The sequence below is a fragment of the Bufo gargarizans genome, chromosome 5, assembly GCF_014858855.1.
Source record: "Bufo gargarizans isolate SCDJY-AF-19 chromosome 5, ASM1485885v1, whole genome shotgun sequence".
Taxonomy (NCBI): domain Eukaryota; kingdom Metazoa; phylum Chordata; class Amphibia; order Anura; family Bufonidae; genus Bufo; species Bufo gargarizans.
Genome location: NC_058084.1, coordinates 161,770,178 through 161,791,267, shown reverse-complemented (window position 1 = coordinate 161,791,267; position 21,090 = coordinate 161,770,178). Strand labels below are relative to the sequence as shown.

The following is a 21,090-nucleotide window of genomic DNA, read 5'->3' as shown; positions in this document are numbered from 1 at the left end:
CAATTACATTAAAAGGTGAAGAGCACAGTCTAGATGGTAAATTGCTTCCATCTCTATGTAGGCCTGGCACAAGGGAGCTTTAAATAAAAATGCAAAACATATAGAAAGTGCATTTCTTTCATGTACAGCATAGCCCATTTATTAGGGTCACTATTGACTTGTGGTTTCCTTGAGATGAAAATGGGTTTCCCGTGGCTTAGAATATGAAATTTATGATGCAGAATGTCTTTTCATAGCAGGATCAAAAGGCAGGACAATTTCTGCGAAAGCAGTGCAGAACAGCTCTCAAGATTATGAGACCGGTAGTGTTTGCTGCTTTTTCTTCATCGTTCCCGACGTGTTCGTACAGTCACTGGGCCGTTGTGTTACACCCGAGTTGACAATTTCCCTACATCTCTCCTATCTCCAGTAAATCCTCTTCCAGGGCAGTTTGAAGTTGGCATCTCCAAACTTTTTAGAAATGTGAAAGCTGTAAACTGCAGGTTTACCTTTGCTCAACTGATATGTTAGATATTTAATTTAGTTTCCCAGCAAAAACAGATGAAAAAAAAGAAATGTTCTTGCTTGTTCTGTTAGGCTTCGATCACATCTCCATTTGGAGATCCGTTGGCCCGTTTCAGCACAGAGCAGCCTGCCGGATCCTCTACTTCACTGCCTGATTCCCATTGACTGCAGTGAGGTCTGGCAGTGATCGAGCCGATTTCCGGCATAAATGCTGGGTTTCGGCTGAACATTGCATGCACCGTTTTTTCATTTGCGCCAGATCAGGCAGCCAAATATCCAAAACGGAGATGTGAACGCAGCCTAATTTCGATGCTCCTGTCTAGTAGAAAATGTATCATTTCCAGAATGTGCGCCGGCATTTTAAATCTTTAACATTTTGGCTTAAAACGGAATCAGAAATGTGAGCTCTGCAGGAGTTAAATTTGTGTAATTATTTTCTACCTTGACCTTCTACTGTGTTCATACTACACCATTAGTACTGCCAGTTTTTTTCCTAATAGGTTTGCTGATGTTTTTGTTGTTACTGGCTCTGTCCTTGCAATGATAACACTATTTGGCAGGTATGTGGTGCTAATGTAATAGCTCCTGCTTAGTTCTTAGAACAAAAAGTGGATATGTAAAAAAACAAAACCAACTGCTGTCGTCTTTCCACATATAATCTTTTGCGTTTGATAATTACTACTGTACTTGCAGGGTGGGTACATCCATGGATACAGTTTAATGACCTAACTTCATGAATAGAAGTTCAATTTACATAGCAAAAGGGTTATAAAAGGTTCCTTATTAAAGGGATTCTGTCACCAAGTTTTAGGCTATAGAGCTGCGGACATGCACGGTTAGATCGCCGCTAGCATGTCCGCAATATACCTGTCCTATAGGGCAGTGTGCTTTTAATGTCTTTAAAAAAGGATTTTAGAGATATGTAAATTAGTCTTGTAGGTGCCCAAGGGGCTATACTAACCTTCCTGGTGCCCAGCCACGCCCGCCTGTGAAGGAGCCCAGCACCGCCTATGTCCTCCGAATCTCCTCCTTTTTATCACCGATAGATTGCAGTAATCTCACGATGCGCGAGCTTGTGCATGCGCAGTTCTTTCCCTGTGGCTGATGCCAGCACTGGGAAGGAACACTATAACGGCACTGCGCATGCGTCAGCTCGCGCATCGCGAGATTACGGCAATCTATCGGTGATGAAAGGAGGATATTCGGAGGACATAGGCGGTGCTGGGCTCCTTCACAGGCGGGCACGGCTGGGCACCAGGAAGGTTCGTATAGCCCCTTGGGCACCTACAAGACTAATTAACATATCTCTAAAATCCTTTTTTAAAGAAAATAAAAGCACACAGCCCTATAGGACAGGTATATTGCGGACATGCTAGCGGCGATCTCGCCCAAAACTTGGTGACAGAATGCCTTAAGGTGAGAATTATGACATGATGTGTTTTTTAGATCAGTTTTTCTAGAAATTGAAGAAAATGACCATTCAGATTTTCCTTAAATCGTTTGCCCCCTGCTGTCCAGATTTTCAAAAGCAACCTGAAAACCCACCTGCTGAGGAAAGCCTACAACCTACAGATGGAGCAGGGTTAGCACTTCCAGCTCTTAACTTAAATTTCTTAACTCATCGCGTTATCTTGAGACAAAAGCCATTGAAAAGCAATTGAAGATGTTTGCTTAGATTGGATAACACAACTCGGAAATCTCAGAAAACAGGACTGTTCACTCTACTCCATCAGTACATATAAGAAGCTTCTACCGTCACCTACTGTCTCCTTCTACCTTGCTGTCTAAGCACTCACGGACAGCGTCCTCTCCTCCTCTGTACCAGTCTGTCACTAAGTTAGTCCATGCTTATTAATCCTGTCTTAGGTTATGTATGTATATCCCTTTTCACTTGTACAGTGCCCTGGGAATAATGGTGCTTTAATATAAATAGTGGTTTAGCACCTAGTTCAATGTAAGGATAGTAATGCCGCTAGCATACTCCACTGTTACAAGACCAGCCACAGCGCCCTTCTAGAGCCTCATGCAAACAGCAGAACTACACAGTAGTGCATGGACTCAGTTTGACTCCCATATACAGGTCCTTCTAAAAAAATTAGCATATTGTGATAAAGTTCATTATTTTCTGTAATGTACTGATAAACATTAGACTTTCATATATTTTAGATTCATTACACACCAACTGAAGTAGTTCAAGCCTTTTATTGTTTTAATATTGATGATTTTGGCATACAGCTCATGAAAACCCAAATTTCCTATCTCAAAAAATTAGCATATCATGAAAAGGTTCTCTAAATGAGCTATTAACCTAATCATCTGAATAAACTAATTAACTCTAAACACCTGCAAAAGATTCCTGAGGCTTTTAAAAACTCCCAGCCTGGTTCATTACTCAAAACCGCAATCATGGGTAAGACTGCCGACCTGACTGCTGTCCAGAAGGCCATCATTGACACCCTCAAGCAAGAGGGTAAGACACAGAAAGAAATTTCTGAACGAATAGGCTGTTCCCAGAGTGCTGTATCAAGGCACCTCAGTGGGAAGTCTGTGGGAAGGAAAAAGTGTGGCAGAAAACGCTGCACAACGAGAAGAGGTGACCGGACCCTGAGGAAGATTGTGGAGAAGGACCGATTCCAGACCTTGGGGGACCTGCGGAAGCAGTGGACTGAGTCTGGAGTAGAAACATCCAGAGCCACCGTGTACAGGCGTGTGCAGGAAATGGGCTACAGGTGCCGCATTCCCCAGGTCAAGCCACTTTTGAACCAGAAACAGCGGCAGAAGCGCCTGACCTGGGCTACAGAGAAGCAGCACTGGACTGTTGCTCAGTGGTCCAAAGTTCTTTTTTCGGATGAAAGCAAATTTTGCATGTCATTTGGAAATCAAGGTGCCAGAGTCTGGAGGAAGACTGGGAAGAGGGAAATGCCAAAATGCCTGAAGTCCAGTGTCAAGTACCCACAGTCAGTGATGGTGTTGGTCCACTGTGTTTTATCAAGGGCAGGGTCAATGCAGCTCGCTATCAGGAGATTTTGGAGCACTTCATGCTTCCATCTGCTGAAAAGCTTTATGGAGATGAAGATGTCATTTTTCAGCACGACCTGGCACCTGCTCACAGTGCCAAAACCACTGGTAAATGGTTTACTGACCATGGTATTACTGTGCTCAATTGGCCTGCCAACTCTCCTGACCTGAACCCCATAGAGAATCTGTGGGATATTGGGAAGAGAAAGTTGAGAGACGCAAGACCCAACACTCTGGATGAGCTTAAGGCCGCTATCGAAGCATCCTGGGCCTCCATAACACCTCAGCAGTGCCACAGGCTGATTGCCTCCATGCCACGCCGCATTGAAGCAGTTATTTCTGCAAAAGGATTCCCGACCAAGTATTGAGTGCATAACTGAACATAATTATTTGAAGGTTGACTTTTTTTGTATTAAAAACACTTTTCTTTTATTGGTCGGATGAAATATGCTAATTTTTTGAGATAGGAAATTTGGGTTTTCATGAGCTGTATGCCAAAATCATCAATATTAAAACAATAAAAGGCTTGAACTACTTCAGTTGGTGTGTAATGAATCTAAAATATATGAAAGTCTAATGTTTATCAGTACAGTACAGAAAATAATGAACTTTATCACAATATGCTAATTTTTGGAGAAGGACCTGTATGCGGCCACCGTGTCTGTATGCTGTCGTAGAGGCTTCATGAAGTGCTGTATATGTAGTATGGCGTTATTGCTTCTATGAGAATTCCATTCAAGCATCTGATGGAGTATGCCAGCAGTTTTTCCTGTCTGACTGGTACAGGACAGGTACGCTGCATGTTGTACAGAACTGAAATACAACTGTATTTAAGAGCCGTAATAATGATGGCCACGGTGTCCCCATAACATTGGCATGCATAACACACAAATTTATACTGTTGGGTTGGGGAAGGCAAAGTTCTACTCAATAAAGTTGGTGGGATGAGAGTGCTTCACCCACTCCCATTCCAAGTGCGGGACATTTCCTCTAAATGTACTCACCTCTTTTATGTGCTTTGAAATCAGTCAGACACCCATAGGGGCAAAGTGGTATTCCTTGCTGCTGGACCTCATTGAACCCCAAACCGTAAGCAAGAAATTCTGATTTATTGAATTCAGTTTGGCGAAGCAAAAGGGAAATTTTAAAATCAAGAAATAAATATTCATATGTTGAAGCAATGCCAAAAGTTTTGATGGAGGTTAAACAGTTTGATGGAAAAGGCCCGATGACAACCATGCATTCATTCGCCTTAACATTGGTGTCAGAGTTTATGGGAGGTGTTGAGTCATGCTGGAGCTGATCATTGTCTGAAGAGTACATGTTTATTTAGAGCAGACAATGTAATAAGAGGGTTTCGTTTTTTGGGATTCTTTTTATTGTGTGTTTTGCTGAACATCTCGAGGAGCTTGTCGGGTTTATTTTTCTGCTTGATGTCTGCAGTTGTGAAGGAAGCCGAGATGAAACGACCTGCATTGATTCAGGAATCTTTACAGCAGTACAGGACTTGCTACTATGCGGAAATAGAGGGAGGCAAAGACAGAAAAATTACAACAAGAAAAGTCTGCCATCTAGGATTTTATTTTTATTTTTGGGTAGATTTGTGTTTATCCCAGGCACGTTTAATCCCTTTGAGTGCCTGGATGTAAGTGTTTACAGCCCAGTTACATGAGGAGTGTATAGAGTGGGCTCACAAGCTGAGCCTGCTCCATACCTGGAGTGTAATAGGCCCGAGACCTGCCTGCTGTGGCCAGAATCACAGATTACTCCAGGCCCAGCTGTTTAATCCCACATGTTGTCAACAGCGTCTGTGGCATCTGACACTTTAGACAAAGTGAAGAGGATCCCGTTGTTCTCCTTGGGGCATAATTTTAGTGTGCCGATTGGCTAATATGGCATCCTGGGTCCAGCATGCCCATCGATAAGCTGTTCTGCAGTAGCTGCATTGCTGGAAGTCGTGCTGCAGCGCTGCTGCCATTGAAGTGAAATGGGTGTCAGTCTCCCGCCTATAACATATTGATGGCCTATCCTGAGGATAGGCCATTAATAGTAAAATCCTGGAATATCCCTCTAAGTACTGCCTGCTGCAGATCATAGGGACCCCAAGATAAATGACAGACCGCTGAAAGCAACTCGCCTGTCTCTACTTTATACTGCTGTTAGTATGGGCAGCATAACGTTGATAACAGGTTCCCTTTAAGCTACTTGATTACAATACATAATACAATATGCCTGGTTTAATAGGGTTGATCATGCTGACAAATGCTCTTTAAACTTTTAACATACCTTTTCCTTCAGACCCTTTCAGTCATAGTGAGGACATAACTACATGCGTTAGTGTCAGTTAGCGTTCATTTTTTGTGCTACTAAATAGATTGGAGAAATCATAAATACCTGACTTGTGTTGGCCCCTACTGCGAATATGCTGCGGATTAGCTGGCATATCTACACCATTTTACAGTGCCAGCAAAGAAATCTCTTTTACACAGTCCAGAAAAGTCAGCAGTGTAAATTGACCTGTGATGTAGATTTTAAATATGCAGTGCATAGGGTGAAATCTGAGGAAAATCCACAAAAAAAATGTTTAGTTCTTTTTGCTATTAATCGCTATTAGTGCATACATATTAATGAACTATTTCAGGGAAGGGTTGATTTCATATAAGAAATCCAAAGTGTTTAAAGGAGTTGTGCAATATGTGTTGTTTTTTTTTTTGCAAGCCCCCTTCTTTCCCACTTGGCCAGACCTGCAAAGGGAAGCTTAGGGTGGGTTCACATCTGCGTTCTGGATTCCGTTATGGCTTTCCGTTATAACACTGTTATAACGAAAAGTAACAGAATCCATAAGATGGAAGTCAAAACTGAAGCCTTTGAGAGGCATTCCGTTTTGATCAGTCTTAATAGAAGTCTATGGGAATCATAACGGATCCGTAGACATGACTTTTTTTTCTCCGTTCTGCATAACTGAAACAGGACGGATCCGTTATGATTCCCATAGACTTCTATTAAGACGGAATGCCTTTTAAAGGTTTCCGTTTTGCATTCCGTCATAATACAAATCTATAGGCAGCATAACGGATCCGTCCTTCCGTCTTATGGATTCCGTTATTTTCCGTTATAACGGAAAGCCGTAACGGAATCCATAACGGTGATGTGAACCCACCCTTACTTACTTGCTTCCCCGCTCCTTCTCCTCCCAACCTGCGATGCAGCAGTGACCATCTCCCTTTATATCATAAATGTGACATGACGCAAGGTGGATCCTGTCACCTCTACAGCCAGTGATTGGCTGCAGGGTATGTCAGTAGTTTTGACTCTACAAAACCAGGGCTATGGAGTTATAGTTGGTGTACCAAATAAATATATTACATGATGATGATGAAATTGCTGAAAAGCCAGATTTTACTTAAAAACTAATTTCCTGTGGTAAATTTTTTTTTTTTTTTTTTACATGAACCAGTTATGGAGGTGTAAAGGTGGCCATACACATTAGTCTAAAGTTGAGTAAAGTGGACAATTTCAACCAAAATGAATGTAACATGGTAAAAATGTAACAATGAACGATCATTTTAACTGTCGAATGACAGACCAGTATCATTTGAAAAGAAGTCGCCGTGTTTAATATGTTCATCCAATAGTCGGGGAAAAGGTCTTTGTCCATCGCCCTGATTCATTGAACATGTATGGCCAGTTAGAATAGCTATAACGGCTAATGGACTAGTATAAGTGTATATGGCCATGTCTGCGAAGTGAACATTCACCAGATGATTGCTTGTTCAACTGCTGTTCAACCGACTTCTATCTAATGTGTATGGCCAACTTAAGAGTTGAAGTGAAATTTTAATTTGGACTTCTGTGCTCCTCCAATTGCCCAAGGCCGATCCCTCACGCTGAAGTGTTTTTTTGGCACTCTACTGTGAGCTGCTCCACAATTCCTCCTCTCTGTTCCAAGAGCTAGCTGTTGCCTCCAATTAGGAGACCACTACAGCTGAGGCCGGAGGGCACATCAGCATTAAGGACCACCTCTGAGATTTGTCCAGCAGATTATAAGTTTCATTTTTCAGTTCGGCTGCTGCTAAAAACCAGCCACATAAATAGGTCTAAACATATCTCTAATTTAGCACTATCAGCAGTTTTGCATAGTGAAAACTGCTGGCAGACTCCCTTTAAGGCTTCAATGTAAATATCCCACCAGTTTCAGCAGTGGATGTGGTAGCAATACCAAATATATTGTTAGTCCAGAAAAAAAACACAGTATTTACCCAGCCTGCCTACTAGTGTGAGATTGGCATTCGAGTCAGACGTTACCTCATTTTCCTGGGAAGGCAGCCGATTTCTATGCTAAGCAGACCTACAGGAGTGAGAAGCTGAATACCTGCCTGATTAGCAGCAGATCCGGTTTGGAAGTGATAGCTTGATGCTGTCACCTGTCCTTTTCCCTCTGCTTGCTTATCTCTGAAAGGTGTGACACTGTGCATTATAGTGCTGCCTGTGAAAGGCACTTTAGTTGGTAAAGTCAACATTATAGCTAGACGGGTCAGCAAATATTATTGCTGATGCACATCAGGAAGGTCAGGCGGCGCAGAAGTGGGTAAGGCAAACAACATGCCTGTCTGTGCCAGCTAGGTGAGCCAGCCGTCAAACATCCTCAGGAGCACTGAGTGCTAAGATCTGAAGCAAACAATATTAACTCCAGAGAGAACATTCTGGTGGCTACATGTGACAGTCAACCTGGCAGCAAATGCAGCAACAAATCCTTTATCTATGAGATGTTTCTGACTTATTGAGACATCCGCTCGTTACATTGCAGGCGCTGTCTTGTATATTTAGACGGAGCAAAGTAAAACATAAAAATATGGGGCTCTATTCTTTAATAAAGTCTGGCACTGGGACCATAAATGAAGGCCTACTAGGTAAGATGAAGAGGGGTGACTCAGGCGTCTCTCCACAAAAGCGTAGAGTATTGTAGATATGAACAACTTTTAAGTTCTTCATTTATTATATTTTTATTTATTATACTATACAATTTTTTTTTATTTTTTTTATTCCTCTGTCACAATTTGCACTAGGATTTCAGGTCCATTACATGAAATCTAAATTAAAATCCAGATTGTAATGAAACAAAACAGGATAACACCTAGTGGGTTGAATACCTTTGCAAGGCTCCTCGCATATGTCACTTTATATTAATGTTTCTATGCGCATTCTTAAATCTAGTCTCAGATGTCAAAGCTGTAGAAAATCTAGAAATCTACAAAAATTACAGGATTAAAGTCAAAATGTCTTGAGAGTGCTAACATGCTTCTGTTGTTAAATCTGTTCCAAAGCTCCATGGAACGATGCGGCTCCAAGTAATTTATAAGTAATTTATAAGTAATTCTTGTAGAATGCAGTGTTCTTCCGGGATTCAATTTAAAAAAAAATGTTATTTGGATTAAAATGTATACAGCATAGTCATAAAATATTTCTGGAAATAGAGCTCCATGCCACAAATATTCAGCTAAGGAGAGTGGCTCCCGTTTTGGCGGACTGAAGCTGTCCTTGTAAATTACATGAATGGCCGCCTTGTAATTCTACATTTTCCCGTACGGCTGCTAAAATCGCCTGTTTGCAGAACCTGCGGTGATCAGCGCAATAAACACGTTCTGAAAGAGATTGCCTCTGGTGCCAGCAGTGCTGGTCTGGCCCAGTATAGTACCCCAGGATCCTTCATTTGGGCCAAGCTCTGAAACAATAATGGACCCCTAATACATTAGGGGCCCAAAGAAGACAATGTTATTTGGGGCTGACTTTGGGACCAATAGCTATATCAGGGGTGGACATGCCTTATGTGCAGCCTTTGCAGTGGCATAGGGGTCTACCACCATCTTACCAAGAAAATACAAACTCTTCCTAATTCATTCCTTTTAAGGGACTGTTGGCTATTGCTAAGGGACTGTTGGCTATTGCTAAGGGACGGTTGGCTATTGCTAAGGGACGGTTTGGCTATTGCTAAGGGACGGTTTGGCTATTGCTAAGGGACGGTTTGGCTATTGCTAAGGGATTTTTTGGCTATTGCTAAGGGACGGTTGGCTATTGCTAAGGGACGGTTGCCTATTGCTAAGGGACGGTTGCCTATTGCTAAGGGACGGTTGCCTATTGCTAAGGGACGGTTGCCTATTGCTAAGGGACGGTTGGCTATTGCTAAGGGACGGTTGGCTATTGCTAAGGGACGGTTGGCTATTGCTAAGGGACTGTTAACTTTTTTTTTAACCTTCTGTTATGTGAAAAATAAGTTGGTACGCTATTTATATCTTGCTAGAAAGGAGCTCTATGATGAGCTCCTCATTCTCATCAAACTAGCTGTTATAACAAGGGTCTGATACTTTTCACGCACAGGGGAGTTTTCCTAATGAGACATCTGCTTTAATTTTATAAATGTTAGCATATCTTGTATCTTTTGTCCATGCTTTTGCGGTGTCTGGTATTTACTAAAGTAAATGGGACTGAGATTTAATAATGGACACATCCCATTGACAACCCCTCTAACATTGGTTGGTAGCTCTAATTACAGGGTATTGTGAACCCACAAGTTAAAATAACCTTTTTATTTGTAGGTTTTACAATTTTTGGGAGAACCTTTTGTGGCTAATTTTCACTTGCATTACTATACAGCAATATTTTTTAGGGTCCATTCACACGTCCGCAAAATGGGTCTGCATCCGTTCAGCAATTTTGCAGAACAGGTGTGGACCCATTCATTTTCAATGGGGCTGGAATGTGCTGCCCGCATCCGCATTTGCGGATCTGCACTTCCTTTCTGTAAAAAAAAAATAGAACATGTCCTATTCTTGTCCGCAATTGCAGACAAGAAAAGGCATGTGAATGGACGTGTAAATGAACCCTAACTGTACTTTGTAGTTAAATTTTTTTGATAAAAAACTCACCTCACCCTGGTATTGTAGAAGTCCTTTTATTTAACAGTTAAAGAAGACCCGCCACCCCTCGACATGTCTGTTTTAGTAACTAGTGGCATTACCCTTGTAATATCAATTGTGGAGCATCTATTCTTATGACTCTAGGTTGTTACCAGTAGCGGGTGTTTCTGACTCTGTCCAATCAGTGCTGTTGGTGCCAGACTGTGCAGTGACAAACCCCCAACTGGTAACACCCGTCCGTACCTTTACTGCAAGATGCTGGTAATTCATTCATAACTTCTTGCAGGAATAATACAGGAATGGTACAACACAGAGTCATAGGAATAGATGCTTCAGAATTATTACTTGGGGAATACTAAACCAGACATGTCAGGAGAGGTGACAGGTCTTCTTTAAATAAACTGTTGTACTAACATTTTAAAGAACGTAATATTGCTTTAGCATCCTAGCGGGTGCAAGAAAGTCTGCGCTGCAGTTCTCCAGATTTAAATAATGAAACCCATCACGTTGAATATTTTTAGATTGTGAGTAAATTATCCTTGCAAAAAAAGACAAATTGCTTTTAGATGTTAATATTCAAAGCTATTTGGCAGTTTATACGTTTATGAGCTTCATCTCCTGCACAGCCAGTCAGGCAAGAAACATCATTTTAAAAGAGTGCAGGCCTCTGCATTAAAAAGGCACCAAATCAATACCATGAGGCAAGAATATACAATGTTAAATGCAATTCATTGCATTCTAAAAAATGTGATTAAAGAGCGCGTAGAACAGGATTGATTCATTTCTTGGGACGGTGTAATACATATCTGCAGTATGTGTGGTCTCATGCCTATTACATCTATCAAATGGGCTCCTTTAAAAAGATGGAGGGCCAGGCCATAAATTGTCCAGCAAAATAAATGATGAACATGTGGCATTTGCATGGGTTTGCTCGCTCCCAATAACAGAAGCAAGTGGGAGAACAGAATAACTTAAACTGCTGTGTATTTTTCCTATTTAATTTCACTCATTTTAAAAACTGATAGGATATAACAGTTATATGCACTGAATATATGTTGAATTTGCAGGGACTGATTAATGCAAGCTCCTTGCATCCTGGGATCATTGGGGCTCATAAAAAAAAAAAGTTTGATACAGCCAGGTATTGGTTCCTGACGGCAACCAATCAAACCACCAGTCTGTATATAAAGGGCATCTGTCAGCAGATTTGTACCCAAGAAACTAGCTGACCTGTTACATGTGCGCTTGGCAGCTGAAGGCATCTGTGTTTGTCCCATGTTCATATGTGTCTGCATTGCTGAGAAAAATTGCGTTTTAATATATGCAAATGAACCTCTAGGAGCAACGGGGGAGTTGCCATTAACCCCTTAAGGACCGGGCTCATTTTCACCTTAAGGACCAAGCCATTTTTTGCAAATCTGACCAGTGTCACTTTGTGGTGATAACTTTATGGCTCTGATTCTGTAGTTTACAGAAACACCCCATATGTGGTCGTAAACTGCTGTACGGGCACACGGCAGGGCGCAGAAGGAAAGTAATGCCATACGGTTTTTGGAAGGCAGATTTTGCTAGACTGTTTGTTTTTTTGGGCACCATGTCCCATTTGAAGCCCCCCTGATGCACCCCTAGAGTAGAAACTCCCAAAAAGTTACCCCGTTTTAGAAACTACGGGATAGGGTGGAAGTTTTGTTGGTACTAGTTTAGGGTACATATGATTTTTGGCTGCTCTATATTACAGTTTTTGTGATGTAAGGTGACAAAAAATTGTTTATTTAGCACAGTTTTTATATTTTTATTTTTTACGGTGTTCATCTGAGGGGTTAGGTCATGTGATATGTTTATAGCTGGTTGATACGGACGCAACGATACCTAATATGTCTGTCTTTTCAATTTTTTTTAAACTTTATTTATGGAAAATTACGCTTTTTTTTTTTTTTTTTTTTTTTTTTTTTTTTTTTACTTGAAACTTTAAAAAAAAATGTAAAACTTTAATTTTATTAACTTTTTTTTTTCACTTTATTTTTTTGTCCCACTATGGGACTTCAACATTACAGGGTCAGATTTTTTTTTTTAATACAGCACAATACATCTGTATTGAACTGTTAGTGTCTTACACTATAAGATGCCTGGGGGCTGGGCCTCTTAGTCTTCCATAGTTAACAGGCCCCAAGCCTCGAAATGGTTTGGGGCTGCCATGGCAACGATCGAGTCCCTGCCACAGCACAGCGGAGACCCGATCCATCAGGTGAGGGAGCGCAAACCTCCCATATGCTGCGGTCAGCGCTGACCGCGGCATATAAGGGGTTAATCCTCCGGCATCTGCGTTATCGCCGATGCGGGTGGATGCAGCAGGGATCCGGCGGTCAGTAACCGCCGGATCCCTGCTGTTGACCGGGGGAACTGCACGCGGGGGAGGAACGACTCCAGGACGAGAGCGCTCTTCCTCGAGCGCTAAGTGCCGGCGTTTGAGGACGAGCCATCTCGTCCTGGGGCGTTAAGGTGTTAATCCTAGAGGCTCTGCTCTCTCTGCAAATGCTGCGCCCTCTGTAGTTTGTTCGACAGTGAAAACATCATCATTACTATGTGGAGAGTGGGGCAGGGGTCCACATCCAATCTACAAAAAAATGTGGGCCGGATGCAAACAGAAACTACTGCCTTAGGCTACATGCACTCGAACGTTGTTTGTTTCCGTGTCCATTCCGTATTTTTTTGTGGATAGGATGCAGACCCATTCATTTCAATGGGTCCGCAAAAAATGCGGACAGCACATCGTGTGCTATCCGTATGTCCGTTCCGTAGCCCCGCAAAAAAAATATAACATGTCCTATTCTTGTCCGTTTTAGGCATTGTTGCAATGGATCCGCAAAAAAAAAAACTGATGGCATACGGACCACAAAACACATATGGACGTGTGCATGTAGCCTTAGGCTGATGGAGACTGGAAGTCCTTCTCACTAGCTCCACTTTTTCTGCGATTCCACGTGCTGTCCATTTTCAACCTGGACGGTAAAATTGTTCATGTGAATTAGGCCCTAATAAGGTTGTAATTCAGGTGCATTTTCTAAGATGAACCAACAGCATAAAAGTTTTCTCAATATACTTTTTAAGACTGCAGTGCTGATCTCTGCAGTACCGTACACCCATATTTGAAACCATGTGGCTCCTTGGTGCCCTCACCAGTCTTTGTATGATGCCTGTGTGCAGTTCCTTCTCGGATCAAAAGCTATTTGAAAATCAGCCCTCTGATCATGGCTACAGGTAGCAAGTATGTGTTTAGTAAAATTGAGAAATCATCAGACCTCCAGATCATTTAGGCTGCAGTCCTTTTAGAAAAAAAAACGTACTCATTTAATTTATTTCTCACCAACTTTAAATAAACGGCTGAGACCCTGACAATCCATTATTTGTCCCAGTCATACGTGAATTTGGCCAGGACCTTAAAGGGGTTATCCCATGATTATTGTAACAAAATGAAAATCCGACATCATATAGCACACGACAACCTCTTTCTAACAAATCGAGAACCAGCCCTGTACCTCACATGGAACCAGAGATCTCCACGTTCATTCCTCTGCTAGATTAATATCAAGCTGGCAGCTCAAGGGGAGTGTCTTTTCTGCTGGAGATAAGGGGGCATGTCCATAGCCTTCCTATCACAGCTCAGGAGACAGTTGAAAGATTAAACTGAGCATGTGCGACCATCTCAGTGAGCAGGACATAGAAATAAGAAAAAGAACAAAGAGCTGCTGGCGCTATATAGATACATTTTATTGAATAACTCAGAAGCCATATTAAAGACATGTAACTCCAATAATATTGAGATCCAGGTGCTGGTTTGAAAACTGTACAATATTTTTCCTGGGACTACCCCTTTAATCATCATTTGCTTGTAGGCCATTAATTGGCCTTGTATAAGAATACGTTTCTTATTGTAATGAGGATGGCTGCTTCCCATAGTGTATATGCAGGGTCGGAATGGCCCACCAGAGTATCTTTTGGTAAGCCTAGGTTCTGATTCTGAATGGGCCCCAAAGGTTCAGGAGAAAATAACCCATTTGGAGCCAATCACTTGACACTAGGGTCTCTTTCTTTCATTCAAAACCTATTGGGGTCCATTTACACGTCCGCAATTTTGCAGAACGGGTGCAGACCCATTCATTTTCAATGGAATGTGCAGTCTGCATTTGCTGATCCGGACTTCCATTCCGCAAAAAAAATAGAACATGTCCTATTCTTATCCGCAATTGCAGACAAGAAAATGCATTTTCTATGAGAGTGCCGGCGATGTGCGGTCCGCAAAATGCAGAACGCACATTGCCAGTGTCTGTGTTTTGCAGATCTGCAAAACACATACGGACGGGTGAATGGACCCTTAAAGAGAATTTGTCAGCTCCAAAACACTCCCAAACTAGAGTAAGCAGTGTGTAATGTACAGTAAGTGATACTAAATCCGGTTATGCAATTTTTATCTCCATACTCATTTGCATAGTGACGCTGTGCTCCTACAAACCGGCAGTATAATACATTGAGAGGACTCCTCCTCAAGTCCTCTCCATTATGTGCGTGAGCACGAGAGTCCTCGCAATGCATTTTACTGCTGGTTTGTGGAAGCAAGTATGAAGACAACAATGATATAACTGGACTCTGCATCACATTATACACTGCTTACTCTAGTTGGGCGGGTGTTTCACAGCTGACAGATTCCCTTTAAACTTTATTGATGATATAGGGGATGGGCCTCAAGATTATTTTCCTCTGGTGTGCCCTAGGAAGTCTGACACTGTGTACATGTCCACTATATGGACACAACTATGAAAAGCACCTTTGAATCGTTGAATTCAGGTGTATCAGTCAGTCCCATTGTCACAGGTGTATAAAATCCATCAGATTGCCATGAAGTCTGCCTTTACACACAATTGTAAAAAATGTGGTCGTTCTAAAGAGCTCACTGAATTTGATCATGGTACTGTAATAGGGTTCCGCCATTACAACAAGTCAGCTTGTGAAATGATATTGCAAAGTATTAGTGTTTAGGAACCACAGCAACTCAGCCACATAATGGTTACAGAGCGGGGTCACTGAGTGTTGAGGCGCATAGTGCATAGAAGTCGCTAACACTCCACTAATTCGATAATTGCAACGTTCCAAACCTCCCCCGGTATTAACATCAGCACAAAAACTGTACTTTATGGCCAAGAGCCTACATGCAAGCCTTATATCACCAAGCAATGCCACGTGTCGGATGGAGTGGTGTAAAGCACACCACCACTGGAGCAGAGGAAATGTGTTCTGTGGAGCCATTAGTCATGTTTCTCTATTTGTCAGTCTGATGGACGGGTTTGGGTTTGGCAGATGCCAGTAGAATACGCTCTGTCTCGCTGCATTGTCCCAACTGTAAAGTTTGGTGAAAGAGGGATAATGCTATGCTAATGGCCTAGACTCCTTCCTGCAGTGAAGAAAGATCTTATCAAACTTTTTTTTTTTTTTTCAGACCTCCGAGTGTCCAGACCTGTGGTGATGATCATACTCACCTGGTCTCACTCCATTGCTCCACCACCAGCTCTGCAGCTCCCGTCTCTCTCATATCCTGTTGATGGAATGCATGTGACTGCTGCAGCCAATCACTGGATTCTATACCGAACTAATTTACTACATAGCACATACGTACAATGCGATACTTTGTCGAGTTACATACAAAGGCCACATAAGGCCAGTTGCCACCTAATGTTTTAGATACTCGTGTATAGGACTCAAATATAGTGTCTTACAGTTCCAATAGAGCCATATATGAACCTCATAGTCATGGAGTGTCCATGTACTGTGCTTATATAATGTCAAAAAGTGCCCAAAGTGACAGTTTCCCAGTCATACAATACTGTGTGGCATTCTACAGCTCCTAGTGGCACGTTACCACCTTATTGCAACAGCAGCCACCATTTGACATACCTATCCGTCATTATTTTTTTTTTTTAATCAGATCATTTTTATTGAAGTAAAAGTAAATACAAATGTATTCAATAACTACAATAACAAAATCCCCATAACCCCAACATTATAGGAAAAGAGCAGCAAATCTAACATAATAGTCAGATACATTAGAATATGTGCAAATACACAAATCACAGTAATGAATTCAACAGTGGAGACAACGGAGACGCCGGCAGACCCGCAATACCAAGCCCAGACAGACTAGCCAAAATGACAACAATGGTTCAATAGCAAAAGTAAGAGAAATAACGTTGAACTCCCCCCACATTTTTCAATGAATGACATGTACGGTCGATAATCTTGGCCCCTGTATTCAAGAAAAAGGAGATATCGGCACACTTCCTGTACCGTCATTTCTATGTCCAGAATGAACCATCCTGCCGGAGAAGGCTGCCGCTAGTGTGAAAGTAGCCTTTTTCCAGCATTGTCCTTATAAATTGATCTAATTGTATTTACACGGTGTTGAGGAGTAGACGTTCCTCTGCTTTTTACTGTCATCTGTCTTCATTACTTGGACATCAGACGATCTTCGTTTCTGAACTGCATAGATTAAAATGAATAGAAGGCAACTAATTTGCTACCACAAAAGATCATTAGCTAATGGTGGCTTTTCTTATGACTTTCTTTGTGGAGCCTTTTAAATCATAAACTGTTCAGCAGGGAATAATATAATTGACTGTTCATTGTTGGAATTAATTATGAATAGAAATGACTTTATCTTGGATTCAAATGTATAACCCGATATCCACGTTCAGTTGTACTAATGTAAAACAATGTAAAAATACAGGCAACCTATTTCTTGAAGTGTAACTGCCAGTTCAGTTTTCAGATAATATTTAGCAGGGACAGTAATGTGCTTTTATTAAAGGGGTTGTCTCACGTCAGCAAGTAGTAAATATTATGTAGAGGAGGTTAATACGAGCTGCTTACTAATGTATTGTGATTATCCATATTGCTGGCTGAATGTATTATTCCATCACATTATACAGTGCCCGTTTCCATGGTTACGACCACTCTGCAATCCATCAGCGGTGGCCGTGCTTGCGCACTATAGAAAAGAGCACTAGCATATGTGCTCTCCCACGGTCTCAGCCACCAGAGAGGCTGATGCTTTCTCCTTTAGTGTGCAAGCACGGCCACCACTGATGGATTGCAGGGTGGTTGTAACCGTTGAAACGAACGGTGTATCATTTGATGGAAAAAAGCAACCATCCAGTAAAGGAAGCAATATGGATGATAACAATACATTATTAACTTCCACTACATAATACCTACTTGCTGAAGTGAAAGTTCTATTTTACTAGAACGCAGCATGTATCAAGTCTCCTTAGTAACACTCAGTCTGTTTCCAGTGTCTCCTGAACGCTATATACAACTTCTCAGCTTGTCTCTCATCTCCCTGCCCCCGGCTCCCTATATGTGCCCTAATCATCTCTGCATGTGTCTCACATGACCACTGCTCCTTTATCTCTGTTCCCTCTGCTTCTCTGTTAGTTACTGAATGCAAAGAACAGAGAGGAGAAAAGGACGGCCAGCGCTTAGCACTGACAGTATACGGGGACATAGTGCACTTATTGTGAGTGCTAAACGCTGGCAGTACCATTCTCCTCTCTCTTCCCTGTGTAATTTCGAGGATTTAGCCCACTGAGTTGGGCCAGTTTGCTGTTTTTCTGAACAATACCCATGATGGTAACGTGCCTGCTTTCCAAGATGATGTCAAAAAGTGGTGTGGATTTGTTTTCCAGAGCATGTGATTGGGGTATGCGGAATGTTTCTAAGGTTAGAAATTTCTACACCTCCATCTAAATGCGCATCGTAGAAACTGCCTCATTCACAGAATGGATTTTCACAAATTTCGACAACATATTTGTCACGTGACTGTACATTATGCTTTCAGTGCCTAACTCCTCACAACTCCTGCATACTACGTAATGAAAGCACTCAATATTATTCGCTTTGTAAGAATCACTGCCATTTTCCCCTATTTTTTTGGGGGAAAAAGGGAGTCTTTTAAGGTGGAAAATACTGTAGGTTTCTGGCTGTAAACCCACCCAGCACAAAATTTGTAACAGGGCCCACCATGTACCATTTGAGGTGCATTCATATAGGTTGCTGGGTGTAAACTGACTCGGCACAACATTTGTAACGGGGCCCACCATCTACCATGCACCATTGGCATATTGGTGCATTTTCTGGCAGCCACCAGTAGAGGGAGCTCAGTGCAAATAGATTATTTACAGCTTCTATTGATATCGATGGTAACTATATATTCCTATGTAATGAGCTCCACCTTGTGGTGGCCACCAGAATTTATGCAGAATATTGTATACCTTTGTTTCTTTTTTTTTATTGGGAAGTGTGTATACCCAGTAATGTAACTTTCCCTGTAAAGCATTATGTGGAAATTTCATTGGTACAAAAAATGCCACGCAAAAACGCCATAGAAATGCAGCACACACTGGCACTCTCATTTTTCAAGCAGAGCAAAAAACAAAACAATGGATGTCTATGGGCCAAAGACACCAGACCAGAACTAACTTTCAACGGTTAATTTGATATACCGTATTTTTCGCCCCATAAGATGCACTTTTTCCTCCCCAAAAATGGCGAGTGCTGACCAGTTTAACACCGCAGGCTGCGATGTACGTGCGGAGGAGGGACTGGGAGGAGGAGCTGGGGGCCAGCAATTGCGACGGGGCGGTGCAGCACAGTCACTATACTATAGCCCCGCCGCTCCAGTGCTACACAAATATAAAATGTATTATTCGATTAAAAGTTATTAAACATGCCCCCCTCACTCCTAATAGTACCGTATATCCTAATTGCTTCTGTATAAGGCATGCAGGCAGGCTGGGCGGGCGGCAGCGTAACTCCCTGATGTCACGTGCCTGCACCGCCTACTTTATGAATGAAGTAGGCGGCTCAGGCAAGTGACGTCAGTGAGTTACACGCCTGCCGGCATTATACAGAAGTGATTAGGATATACGGTACTATTAGGAGTGAGGGGGGCATGTTTAATAACTTTTAATCGAATAATACATTTTATATTTGTATACTGGGGGGGCGGGGGCTGCGGCGGCGGCGGGGGTTTGGACACACGGAATCTGGATGGCACAGTTAAGGGGTAGGGGTCTGTGGATGGCACTGTTATGGGCTGGGGGGTCTGTGGATGGCACTGTTATGGGCTGGGGGGTCTGTGGATGGCACTGTTATGGGCTGGGGGGGTCTGTGGATGGCACTGTTATGGGCTGGGGGGGTCTGTGGATGGCACTGTTATGGGCTGGGGGGGGGTCTGTGGATGGCACTGTTATGGGCTGGGGGGGTCTGTGGATGGCACTGTTATGGGCTGGGGGGGGGGTCTGTGGATGGCACTGTTATGGGCTGGGGGGGGGTCTGTGGATGGCACTGTTATGGGGTGGGGGGTCTGTGGATGGCACATATATAACAGATGTCCGTCATCCACAGATCCCACCATAAGTGTCTGTCATCCACAGATCCCCCCCCATAAGTGTCTGTCATCCACAGATCCCCCCCCCATAAGTGTCTGTCATCCACAGATCCCCCCCCATAAGTGTCTGTCATCCACAGATCCCCCCCATAAGTGTCCGTCATCCACAGATCCCCCCCATAAGTGTCCGTCATCCACAGATCCCCCCCATAAGTGTCCGTCATCCACAGATCCCCCCATAAGTGTCCGTCATCCACAGATCCCCCCATAACTGTGTCCGTCATCCACAGATCCCCCCCATAACAGTGTCCGTCATCCACAGATCCCCCCCATAACAGTGTCCGTCATCCACAGACCACCAAAAGCACACCTTTTTGTTAAAACATTTTTTTTTCTTCTTTTCCTCCCCAAAAACCTAGGTGCGTCTTATAGGGCGAAAAATACGGTATTTGGAGCAAATTTCAGTGCATCGTATGAACTGAGTTTTTAGATGTCCCTTTCACAATTTGCCTCATCTGTCAGTTTAAAACACCACACCAGCCAAAATGTCACAAAGCCACTACGTGTGATCACTCTGTTCCAGTGTTGCCACTAGCTTATTCATAACTCCTACTACAAACTCTCAGCGATAGATAATAGAGTTAAACTACACAATCATTTTTGGATTTGTCACAGTTCTACTCCACAAACCCTCTGGCTAGCTCTATTAGATGGAAGGACCTAATCCTCAAATTACACAAATTTTCACCTGTAAAACGCTATGAAATCTCAGGAAATAACAGACCTTAAATAACCTTCCTGCCGAATGTCTGTCAGAAGATTTTTGTACATTGTGAACTGCAGATTTCACTACTTCACCATTTTAACCGTTAATTGTTTTTATTATACAGATATAGCAGAACCTAGTTACACTATGTATTGTTTGAAGGAGTTATGTTTTTTTATTGTGCTTGATTATTCATTTCATTGTAGTGACTGAAAACCTTAAAGTGTTTATCCATCTTTTTTTAATTTATTTTTATTTGCAACACCTCCTGGAATACCTGGGGAGAAATCGCCTGCCCCCTACTGCTCCATACCGACTCCCTGCCTCTCTTCACTAGACTTCCAGTCCACATCAGTCAGCTTCCGCATGGATGGGGTCTGGAGACAATGACTGGCCTCTGCAGTGATATGTCCCCAAGTAGCACCTAGTGGTTGGTTCATAAGCTGCTTGCG

At 42.4% G+C, this 21,090-nt stretch overlaps 1 protein-coding gene and 1 long non-coding RNA gene across 3 annotated transcripts in view; one reads left to right on the top strand and one right to left on the bottom strand.

The window, feature by feature from the left end:
- Positions 1-21,090, top strand: part of LDLRAD4 (low density lipoprotein receptor class A domain containing 4) — a 345,528-nt gene that overhangs the window by 238,126 nt on the left and 86,312 nt on the right. The gene's annotated exons all lie outside the window — the stretch shown is intronic.
- LOC122938864 lies at positions 4,667-7,911 on the bottom strand. Of its 2 annotated transcripts, none has more exons than XR_006390061.1 (3): positions 7,828-7,911; positions 5,917-6,080; positions 4,667-5,035 (listed from the first exon to the last, which is right to left on the bottom strand). It is a non-coding gene; the product is annotated as an uncharacterized LOC122938864 (long non-coding RNA). The 2 variants fall into 2 exon arrangements; XR_006390060.1 differs by having other exon boundaries at positions 4,667-5,032.